General features: G+C 36.3%; 1 protein-coding gene and 1 non-coding gene across 9 annotated transcripts in view; both read left to right on the top strand.

The window, feature by feature from the left end:
- The window catches only part of RBMS3 (RNA binding motif single stranded interacting protein 3), a 911,371-nt gene that overhangs the window by 678,690 nt on the left and 219,869 nt on the right, over positions 1-12,812 (top strand). The window lies entirely within an intron of this gene.
- Positions 9,568-9,682, top strand: LOC132779844 (U5 spliceosomal RNA). Its single transcript, XR_009631838.2, has one exon. It is a non-coding gene; the product is annotated as a U5 spliceosomal RNA (small nuclear RNA).

Here is a 12,812-nt window from a genome sequence, read left to right as displayed (position 1 = left end):
TGGGGGTTTTTTAGTCACCTGTCAACTTAGGCAACTCCATTTATTTAATAGGATTTTCTTAGGCAAGGCATACTCAGAAATAGTTTGCTATTTTCTTCCTCTTCAATATAGTATAAAGCACTGTTTCTTAAACTATATGTCCCGACCCCAGATGGATTCCTCTTAGCTCAATGTTGGGGTCATGAAAAATTGGACAACAGTAAAAGTTTTCTGAATGCCACCTAGTGCCTGTTCTAGACATTTACATGCATTAGTTGTGCAGTGTTTGTAGAAGACTCTGTAAGAGATGCTTCAACTATACTTCATAAAAAGGAAAATCAGCCTGTTTAACGAGTCTTGTAAATGCTGATTTGTTATCAGTAAATATTTGATTTTCATTTCTATTGTACTGTATATATCTATATACCAGGAGTCAGGTAAACATTTCTCAGGCCAAATGGGGTTCCAAGTGGAAAAGTTTAAGAAGCCCAGGCCTAAAGCACCTGGCATTTGTTGGCAGTCTCCCATCCAAGTACCAACCATGGCTGCCTATTCTCCAAGACAAAATCTGGTGTCTTTGAGATATTTAGACCAGGTACAGTGACATAAAAGCAGTGTCATAGGAGAATATTATCTAGAAGAGAGTGTCAGGACATAAATATGATAGCATACACTATGTTGGATAGTTTTCTGTTCTGAGGAAGGTCATACATGAAGAACTGAACTGAAAATTTGGAGAGCAGTCTATAATGGAAATAATAAAAGCCAATGAGCCCATGTGCATTGAATGGCAACAGATTGGGTGCCAGATATTTTAGACTGGAATACTATGGAGGAAGAATTAGAAAAGACTAATGGGAACAGGTATAAACAAAAGACCTGAAAGGTTAAATGGAACAATGATATGATATCTGTGGTACTGCAGAGCTTGCAAATCCATTATTCCAAAACCGTGACATTAGTGCTGTGCATATTAAAAAATACCAGTGTTGGCCCTTGATACTAAAAAAGAAGTATGTTGTTATGAGTAACATTGTTGTTTTTACATTCCTCATAAAAATTCCTTTGTAGTTGTATTTTGTGGTCATTTTTCATTATATAACTTTTTAAAATTATTGGTAATACCACATTAATAATAATCTGTTTTATATATTACTTGTGATGCATGAATGATGCTGGTGAGTGAAATGAGTGACAACTGACATATTAATTCTTTTGGTAACATTTCCAAACTGTTTGATAGCGATAGTGTCACCCAGCAGGTCTTTGAACCAAATTAAAATCTGAAATGGGAAAGAAACTTCTATTACTTGCTAAGAAACTGAGGAAAACATTGTAGTGGTTATTATTCTTATTGTTGTTTTTGGTGAAATCTTAGAATCACAGCAATGTATTTCAGTGCTTGGCCTTACAATTTAAACTGATGTAGTAAGAGGATGTTGTTTGTATTTGGTTACTATTACCTTGTGAAGACCTCAAAGATGTTTATATCTTTTAAAATGGTCATACAGATAAAATACCATGGTAATGCCTTCTGCCTCCTCCATAGGGAGTAGGACATCATAACTCTTCAGTCTTCATGGTGTCTCAAGGAGGCATAACTGATAACTTCATTTCACAAATTTGGTCCTAAGTTTGTGCAGAGTGTTGCATATTCATAAAGTGATGGGGGATTTTTTGCAAAAAAAAAAGAAAAAAAGAAAGGCATCTTGTACAAATTAAAGGGTTTTGTCCAAAAAAAAAAAAAAACCCAACCCGATAGCTTTTTGCACAAAATCCAAGTTTGCCCAATTAATGCTTTGCCAAAAAAGTCCCCAAATATGAAACCCTCGTTAAAATGTGCAAAATTTGCCACAATGTTACAATGCAGAAGAAAAAATGTAATTATATACTCGAGTATAAACTGACCCAAAAATAAGTCAAGGCACCTAAATTGACCACAAAAAAACTGGAAAAACTTATTGACTTGAGTATAAGCCAAGGGTGAGAAATGTAGCGGCTACTAGTAAATTTCAAAATAAAAATAGATACCAGTAAAATTAGATTTGCTGAGGCATCAGTAGGTTAAATATTTTTGAATATTTACATAAAACTGTAATGTAAAATAAGACTGCCCAACTCTGATCAAACCATTATTCGAATCTTCTTCAGTGGAAATGTGCTTATGTATCCTTCCAATAAAAGTAAAGAGAATAAAATAATAAATGTAGCAGCAACAACAACAGAGGGGAACTTTTTCAGCCTAAAAAGGGAGCTGAAAAACTAGGCTTGTAGTCAAGTATATACAGTATTTCTCTTTGCATGCAAGTATAAAATAAGCAAAGCTGTGAATCCCTCCATTGAAATTCCATGAGCTCAAAAGTGCCATGGAAGATATTAGGCTCTTAGAAATACAGAATCTTCACAGAATATTGTATTGTTAACCTTACAGTTGTACAGATATTTCACAATCCCATCACTAATCGTCCAATACTAAAAATTAAGCAATTTCAATGTAATTAGAATGTTAAGTTGTGAACTCAAAACATTTGAATCATAGGAGGGGAGCAGTATATGTTGGCTTGAGTGAGACCGGGGTACTTTTTCATCTATGTGCTCTGCCTTTAGCTCATTAGAAGAAAGGCAAAATGTGAATAATATTTATAATTAAATATATTAATAAATGAATTAATATATTAGCTATTAGAGGGGGAGAGTAAAAACCTTGGTGTTAGTCCATCTCATCCTCTGCTCCTTTTTCTAAACAGCTGTTTTGAATGTGCCAAGTGCTTTGTAAGTATTTTTATTATTATATCTTTTCTTCTAATGAGTACCTCTAACAACATTTTCTCTAATGAGCTCACAGCAAGAAAACCTGGCTGTCCTCATCTCTATTTTCATCTGCTTTTATGAAGTATTTTATGTTGAAAAGGAATGTGACTGGCCCAAGGTCAGTTAACAAGTCCCATGGTTGACTTGGGAATTAAATCTGAATTTACCAAGTTCTAGTTCTACATTCCAACCATTATCTCTTTCTGGTTCTCCATTAAGCAAAGGCTCAGCTTGGTATTTGCAATCCACTACCATTCTATAAACACTTAAATGAAATTTCCTGTCATTGTAAAAGGTATGGTCATGAACAGAGCAGTTTTACTTTTAGTAATATTGCAAAAGAAGGTTGTTTCCCTGGGTTAGTGCCCTTTAATCGAGTTTATTGAAAGCACTCTTTTATTCCTACAATGCAAGGTAAACTGTTCTGCTTAATGCATTTCTTCCCTATTTTCTCTTTCTTTGAAGACCTCCTCAAAAGTGCTAAGAAATACATCAACTGTGTTTTAAATACTGTTGTGAAGTTCCCCCCATTAAATTTGTTGATCACTTTTAACAGCTTCCACCAGGTCTCTCTGCGTTTCTGCCTGCTTTTCCTTTCCTATCTTTTCCTTCCCATTTTAAAAGAAAGACTTCTGCCATAGCAAGAGCTGGTAGTGTTAAAGAACCATATGTTTGAGAAAATATCCACATCATATTTTCTCAAAGGAGCACAAGCCTGAGTGAGGAATATATGTATGAATTTATCACTAGTTCTTTTACATTACACCAATTGTTCTTAGTTATACCTGGAGAGAAATTGATGCATTCTAAAAGCATAATGAAGTGCAATACAGCTTCTAAGGGTGTTTGTTTCCTTTTGAGAATATAAGAAGAATTTCAGTCCAGGAGTAACAGTGATCATTAGTCACTTTTAAAACTGAGAAATATATTAAGACCACCGGTGGCTTCTGGGTGGAGTCTTTGAACTTTGATCCAGTTTAACCTGCCAAACTCTAAAAAGCTGGAGTTAAAAGGATTCATGTCCGATGACTCAAATTGTTTCCAGAAACCCAATTTACACAGTGGATCAGCCACCTAGTATGTTCTTTTAGAGAACTCCTCTTGGAGCCATTAGGTATTTTAGTTGGCAGACAGGAACACCTGATTGTGCAAAACTTAAATCACCTTTTGTTTATCTTGAAAAATGTTCCAGATGTGTTTTTGTTTTGTTTTTCTTAAACTGGAGATTTCCAAGGATTACCTAGTTCTTCTCAAATCCTGTTACATGGGGTTGCTGCAGTCTTTTTCATGGAACAAACAGCAACCTAATGTTAGGTTTTTGCTAGTTTTTTAAGACTGTCTTTCTTAGTTTTACATGGGCATATGTTTCTTATTTAGCTGTGTTCCCATGTATGCTTTTGCTTGATTGGGCAGAATACTCAAGATGTTTTAAATGCAGAGATATTTCCTACAGAGTAAAGGCTGTGATATGTGGGTATTTCGGAGCAAAGGGATAGTGCTGAACTGGCAGATTTGGGACTGAGTACAATACAATTTTTTTAAATAAATCTTTAAGTACTTTTATTTTTCAGTGGTAGAGGGTGCAAAAAAAAAAATCCAATGAGTTGGAATTCATAAGAAAAATCGGAAGTCTTGTAAGTTGGAAACCATTCCAAAATGTTTGCATCGCCTCACCAAAAACTTAAGAATTGAAACTGACCCATACTTTTTCTTCTTAGTTTTGTAAAGCTCAGAAGGGACCCAAAGTCAGTTTCATTCAGTGCAAGGCACGAAAGCAAGCTAAGCTTGTGAAAGAATGCATAACAAAAGCTACCTGCCTCCTTTACCATTCATCTCCCTGTAAATTAATGGCTTCTCATCATGAAAACTTGACTTAATGGCTTCTCGGTGTGAAGACAGGGAGCATTGTATTTTGGGAACAGCACAGAACTTGGGAAATATAGTTTGGAAAAGGGAGTAGCCCTATGCCAAAGAATTCAAAGGATAGGAGAGAGATATTTGTCTTTCCCTAAACAGTCAGTTTTAATCAAAACCTTTTTTTAAAAAAAATCCCTAAAATCAGTAGAAGTATGAGTATTTCTGAAAGCTGTGGGAATTTCCTGTTATCTTGTGTCACTGAATAGAAAATTCAAGGAGTCTTGTAGTTTTTTTAAAAAAAAATGTTGTTTATTAAAACTTTGAAAATTCCTCAAAAAAATCAGTGGATTAATGAAACCTTATGAAATTTTGTGGGCTAACAGTAGTTAATGCTTTCCACCAGTATAGCAAGTTTCACTCTAAAGCTTTAAAAATGAGAGATATAGGAGCCCCTGAAGTTTCCCCAATTATAGTAATTTAATTATGTACATGCGCAATTACTATAATGAAATAGTAACAATGTTTTATTAGTCTCTTTATAATAATGAGTTTTCCACTAAGTATACTTTTGAAATACTTTAGAAATGAAGCACCAGTGTCCCCCAGTTTTGAAAGTACTTTTGAACCATTTTAATGGATCACACATGCCTAGCAGTTTGACTCATAGAATGATAAATTTGGATTCTTTTTGGAGTTTAAATGTATATCGTTTCCTTTGGGCACATTTTTTTATTCTTCTGGAACAGTATTGTATAGTCTGCCCCTTTTACTCAAGCAAGTGAAAAATTGCTTGCTTGAAACTAAGAATGCATGGTGCTTTGGGAGAAAGAAAAGATTCTCAGTAGCCATTTCATGTTGTGTTGGCTTTCTGAGACGGACAATACAAGTCCCTAGATATGCAGCAATGCCTTTTACAGTTTTTATTGTCCGAGTACATTTAAGAACATGCCTAAAACTTAAACATGACTGACAGGAAGAGAGGCCCATGTATGATAAGAATAGATTATGGACTTCTTTTAACAGAAGATGACTCTGATTTAATCTGAATGACTGTGAACTTAATATCATCACACAGGACAGCTACAGAGATGAGGTTTAATGTGCTGAATCATGGAAAATGATGACAATGTTGCCTGAATATGCACATAGGAAGAAGAGGATTCCCAAGATGACGTTTTACCAGTGTTTTGATGCAGATGATGAAGAAAGAAATTGACATTTCTTTTATGGAGAACAGCTAGGATTGTTTTGGTGGTCAGTTGCAACATAGCCCCTATGGGGGCAAATACAGTCACACTGACAAATAATACAGCTAGCAATTCTGTGAAGTGCCAAGCGAGAGTTATTGTCTCACATTTAGAATTTCAGACATTGCCAACATTTATAATTACCACAATGGAAGCTTAAATTAGTTCAAATTATGACACATCTATGTATAACAATTTGGTAGTTATGTGAAGACATAACCACCAATCTCTCCCACCACCACACACACACACACACACACACCAATGCATCCCAAAAAAACCTTCAGCAGCTTGATATATTCTCTGATTTAAGCTAAATTTCTAAGCAATTCTGAGTCATTGCTGGTATTGAAGAACTGCAGTTCACAAGGAGAAATATAATAAAAGCATGGAATCAGCAAAGTTGGACAGTTAACATATTACAAACCAAGGAATTACTCTTGAAAACCTAATGAAAACATGGAGATATTCACACACTTGCATAGAAAGCTCATAATTGCCAAGCTGGTTTCAAATCAAGCCGCAGGATGTCATTCTTCCTCATATAATGTTTAAAAAAGAAAAGAAAGGAAAATGAAGTAAATCATGAGTTAGGAAGGAAAATCATCAAATTGCTGGCAGTAATTCTGGGGAAACTCATTAGAAGCCCTTCAGAACTGTCAGCATTATTTTGACCCTTGGGTAACATGGCAAGAGCCACCACAATGGTGGAGACAATTCTAGCATGCAAACTACCGCTACTTCTTTTTTTGGCAAGCTGAGGATACAGAACCGAATAGTTTTGATTTCCTTGGTAGGCACTTGTAGTGTACAAACCTGGCCACCCAATCGATGACATTAGCTCTATAAATGCTGTTACTTTATATTGGGAGTAGCATTTACAGGCTGCAACAAAATCTCTCACACAGATGGAACTGACTGGAAATGAATGATTTAAAATTTGGAGAAATTTAAACTTTGAGAAAGCACTCAATTCCCAAGATGTACAATTATGGACTACAGATCCTCTCATTCTTCGGTGAGACAAGCTACAAGGATAATTGATTCTGTTTGAAATAAGTGATTCATATATGCTCGCGTTGTCATACTTTAAAAAAATCCTCTGTACCCCAAGGAACCTTGTAAGGTACTGCAGTGACATCAATCAACGGTGACACATAATCAAGTTTGGGAGGCTTGAACAGCTGTACTTAGGGGGCCTAATGTATCCCACTTCCTTGTTTGTTGATGTAATCATTTTGACAGTAGAAGGCAGGTTAAGGAAATGTCACAAAAGGCATCCTAGTGGGAAAACTTGAACACAACCATTTACAGCTTTACTTCACAATTCTGCCAATGTAACACAAAGATAAATTAGATAACCTGAAACTCCCTGAACACATGGGCTTTGTCTTGATCATCCATTTTGCCCACAATGTGTCCAAGGGCATATGAGGGACAGGCGGTACACTCTTTCCTTCTTTGTGGGTGAAGTCTTAATCAGACTGTGTTCATTTACTGCTCATCCCCCACCCATTTTTTAACATCCCCTTTCAGAAATAAATCACTCTGGTCATTCAGAAATAAATCACTCAAGTCAGCTTATGCTCAGAAACAAAGCATAGCATACTCAAACAATATATTGTTGCCTAAAATATATCATTGCCTTAAAGCCCATACTTGGCTATGTATACAACATTTTTGCATGTGTGACATGGGACTGCTTCACATGGGGTATTTTTGACCTGTTTTGAAACTTTTAAATGCAGCAAGGATGGGGCCTGCCATCCGCCATCACATGATGCACAGCAGGCCCCACCCACATTTCTCACAAAATGGAACAGCGCCAAAAAGGCAGTTTCTCCTCCACTGCAGGGTGGAAAGTCTAGTATGGATAGCTCCAACAGAGCTACCTGCACTTGCCTCCCTTTTTGCCACGCTTTCTGCCATCTGATGAGAGGAGGAAAAGGGTGCCAAAGGAAGAAGGGAGGGAGGGAGTGCAGGGTGGCACAAGCCACCCCACACATCTTCTCTTTCACTGGTGATTGCTGACACAATGGCACGGCCCAAAAGGGCCGTGTGAAGAGATCCATGTCCCTCTTCTTTTAGGTAACTGTCTGTGTTCACTGTGTGCAACCTCTGACATGTTTGGCTCTCTCCACTCAATTATGGCCTTTCTAAATACTGAATACCTTACACTCTGAATCAGAGTTGGTGAATGGAGAGAAAAAGTGTGTGTTGGAGTATTGATATTCAAAAATAGCACACAAAGAGAAAAAAAGAGATCAGAAGTTCATATTTCAAAAAATCTTAATAATTTTGGAAATCTTCCATTCCAGATATGGATAAATTACGAAAGGGAAGAGAAGGTGCAGCAGTATTGAGCACATGTAGCTGGTTGAATTAATGCTAATATCATTTTTGAACATACATCTGCTACATGTACGAGACATGAAAAGCAGATGAATCAAATTCTGACATTAACATCTGGAAAATGCAAGACTCTCTATTGACTTCCCTTCATTGAGCAGGTGGCTGTCAGTAGTTTTTCCCTGAGCTGTGTCCTTAAATACTTGTCAATCCTTACCTAGTGTTGGGAGGAAAATGAACTAATAATACCTTTTAAAAAGTCTACTTGAATTGAAAAGTTGATTACTAATTTCTAAAATCCAGTTTTGTAAAAAGTTTTGAAATTAAATTAATTACTTCCCTGAACTACGTAGAATAATAAAAATGACTGTATTTGGAGGAGATTGTTTCTGGTAATTCTTTAGATTTTCCATACTTTCAGAGATGTTGGGTCTTCCCAAAATAATGGGCAGATGTGCTAATGTGAAATAAATAAATAAATAACATCCACATCTGCTGAAGTATTCAGCATGGCATATGATATTGATAATGCCACATCTAGTTGTATCCCCCATCTTATTTTGAAACACTTCAGAAGTAGTCATACTTATTTATTCCTGTTTAATATATGTGCTGAATATAGAAGGAATTGATATAAATTAGAAGGAAATTATTCTGTGAGCTAAGGCCTTTTATATAATTTTCTGTCATAGGAGCATCAGAAGATTTATGTGAATAAAATCAAAGGCTTCCATAGCTCAGTATTCAGTTCTCTCCATTCTCAGTCTGTTACATATGGGAAGCCTATGGACTTGAGTGAAATAGTGTTCCATAACAACTGGGATTCAAATATGCAACTTCTAATCCTGGAAGCACTATAAAGCCACAAGCCATCTTGCTTAGCAATCACTTTGTCTGATTATCTGTCTAATAACCTAGTCAATTTGGATCCCATTTCTGATCCAAGCTTCCTGAGCTGGTGGCCATCATTACATCTTGTGGTAGGAAAATCCATATTTCAACCTGAAGCTGTTTGAAAAGTACTTTTCTCTATCCAAAATCTTCTATGATTCTTCTTCACTAGATGAAACTGGAGTTCTTATGAGTGAGAGTGTTTTTACCCACACCATGCATGGTATGCATAACTTTTTCACACATTACCTAACTGCTCTCTAAGAAAGAAAATCTCAAGCCATTATAACCTTTTTGTAATGGAATTGCTTTGTCTTCTTGAACATTTTTTGCCCCTTTCTACTTCCTTTTCAGCTTCACAGTACAACAACATTTTTTTTTATTATGGTCCATAACTCCATCAGTAAAACCAACAGTTATTATAAATTCTCCCATATTCTGTTTTTTCTTCAGATCATATAAATCTTTTGCCTTTTACTAAAGATTTCCATGGAGAGGAACAGTTATGAGCTTTACAGTATATATTCATTGATGTTATTTGAATATTATATCTGAAGCATGACCAAAATGTTTTCAGTAAGAGAAACATTTAATTTACCCACTAGTTTTGCTTTTCTATCTTTATTTATTTTATTTTACATATTGTATTTGCCAGTAAACTTTAGTACCATTAGAGCTAGCATCTTTATTGAATTACTGGTATTTTATGATTACTTAAAATCAGAAGTAGCAATGTGTAGTTGTCATCATGATAACAATTAGTTTATTTTAATGTTGTGCCCAAGGATGCTTATCAAATATATTTTAAAGCCCCCTCAATATCCCCCCCAGTAGATCTTTCCACTGAATATCAGTGGTTTAATGGTTTCTCATTAAATATGGCCTTTCTCCTTGCTTCAAATAGAAGCTAATATATGTGGGACTGCCTTGCAAATCCTCTGGCAAGAATCAAATGTTTAGAATAAGGATTTTGATTGGAACTTGTCAGTATGAGCAAATCACCCCAGTCATCTATACTAGCTTTGAATTATTTATTGAGCACTTTGGCTTCAAGAGGTTCAGCATCCTATGTCTGTGAAGGAATGGGGTTATGTACATTAGGGCCATAGTGCCTATTGATGAGGTTGCTATTGATGCAGAGAATGACAATGGGATTCCTGTTCAAAGTGTCTTTTCTGATGAGAATGGTCCTGAAGGGTTTGGGGATGATGGTATGACCCTTGGAAAAGGGTCTGAATTGCTACCAGAGAATTCCCATGACTTTCAGCCTGAGAATAGCTCGGCTCCTGGGCCAGCTGCAGAAATTAATGAGCCAGTAGATAGAAGGCATGTATTAAATCAGTACAGACAAACAACCCAACCTCTCAGGTGTTCTGCCATGCTGAGAGAAAGGATGATAATAGAGTCAAGGCTGCAACGAAATCCATTCCTTGCCACTTGAGACAATGAGCCGATTAGGGGATAAAAGAGCCAAGTACAGAATCTGTAGTTCAGACGAAGCATTGTTTGGAATTGAGTCAAGACATCCTTCCTGGACCTTGGAAGCCTTGCTTAGGATAGATTCATGTGTTAAGTGCCTTTTGATCCATGATTCAAGCTTTGGAATTTTACGTTACAACTTTCTGCCTTTGTTTTTCATGAACTTTGATGGACTAATTTCCTGGACGATTTGATCCTGCTTATCTTTCTACCTAATTGGATTTACCTATTTGTATGGAGTTTTTGTTTACTGCTACTGTTTTTAAAATATCTTCAATAAACTGCTTGCATTTCTATTCAGCTGTGTGGTGTTTAAAGTCAGAGGGCTTTCCTGGCATGGAGTCCATCAGCTCCTAATGTTGAGGTGATCCCCAACCATAAAATTATTTTTATTGCTACTTCATAACTGTAATTTTGCTACTGTTATGCATCATAATGTAAATATCTGATATGCAGGGTGTATTTTCATTCACTGGGTCTAATTTGGCACAAATACATGATAGCCAATCACAGCAGGAGGAGAGCTTTTGCTGGGAGGATTTGCTGTCTGTTTCCAAAAAGGAAGAGAAGGACAGGCGGAGATACCTTCAGCCTTCCCTGCCAAAGAGGTTCCTAAGACAATCAGAAATATATGTTTTCTGATGGTCTTTGGTGACCCCTCTGAAACCCCCTCACAACTTCCCCCCTCCCCTGCAACCTTTTGGAAAAGTTGCAAGGCTCTCTTTTTTATAAAGGAGAACTGACATTTAGCTTCTTCTTTCAAAACTTCTATTTTTATGGGCTTTTAACAGAATATATTAGACTTCTTTAAAAGCTCTTGAAACCAGTGCTCCATCTTAGAGACTGGACAGACTATTAGTTTACTTTATTCCCATAAATATATTTATCCAAAAAATAGCCACACTGACTGAAACAAACATCATTGCATACTAAAGACGGGTGAGAATTTCCTTCAGCTGGATTCATTGTATGCGCTTTTTCAAAATGTTACTTTTTAAAATTGGCTCTTAAATTTTTTAAGATCTGTTTTGGAATAATATTGCTCAAATGTGACTCTCCCTGAATTCAACCAAGTTTGGGTTATTGAATCAGGTCGTCAACTCACTCTTGCTGACAGGCTCCTCATTTGAACAGCTAGGAATTGCTAGACCTGTTGAATCTGACCAGTGCAGCAGATTGAGAATATTGCATACTCTTTGGAAGGAGATGTAAATTTGGCTATTTTCTTCATAAATAGAATGGAAGAGAAACTTTCAATTTTTTACTTTGAAAAATCAAATCTCTGAGAAAAAAGTAATGGCAGTTAAATGTTATCTTTACCATTTAGGCAGTGTACATGGGAACTGAACATATTCATATATATAATTGAATGTTCACATATTATAGAGATCTAGGGTAAGGGTGGGGCTGTATTTTATTATCTTAGAAAAGACTGCATATCTAGAAAAAATAAAGAGAAGGAACAGTGTGTGGGAACAGTGCGGCACATGCAACAGGTTTACTGCTTGCATATGTTTGTTTGGTTTGTCTTGAGTGTTAAATTACATGTGTCTGAGCTAGCCATCCCTAGAGCTGACAGTGTGGCAGTATTGTTCCTAACAGCAGATGTAATGTGGGGTGATTGATCCTTCCATTTAGGAAGCAGAATGCCTTTTGAAGTCTAGAGCAGATGAAAGGGCTTAATGATTGACAGCAATTTATGCTGCTTTTGTTTTTAATTCTTTGACTTCTGACACTTTAAGACAGGAGTTGATAAAAGAAGGATGCTGTATCCTAGGGATACCGCTCTATTCATAACCCAGAAACCTTCAAGTAACAGTACAGACTGACACCCAGATCTCAAATATATTAGGTTTTTATTTAAATGTGGGGTGCAGAGGTTTGCAGGCATGCTGTTTCTGTTATTAAATCATTATGCACCAACCTCGGGGGTGGAAGGAAAGGAAAGGCTGGCAATCTAACCAGAATAAACATTCTTCACTCGCCTTTAGTGTGAGCTGCTATATTAAAAATTCTTCAAATAGATGACCCCAACAGGTGTTTTATTTGAGCAAAGAAAACAATAAATAGTAATATAATCCCTGTGGAGTTGGCACTGGGTTGTGTTGGAAATGTGTAATTTCCCATAGTAAGTGTTAGAAGGAGCAGAAATTTAATTTTGGAATCTTTATCCCTCAATTCAAACCATTTTCATTCCCT

Source organism: Anolis sagrei, chromosome 6, assembly GCF_037176765.1.
Source record: "Anolis sagrei isolate rAnoSag1 chromosome 6, rAnoSag1.mat, whole genome shotgun sequence".
NCBI lineage: Eukaryota > Metazoa > Chordata > Lepidosauria > Squamata > Dactyloidae > Anolis > Anolis sagrei.
This window is presented reverse-complemented; position numbering and strand designations above follow the sequence as displayed.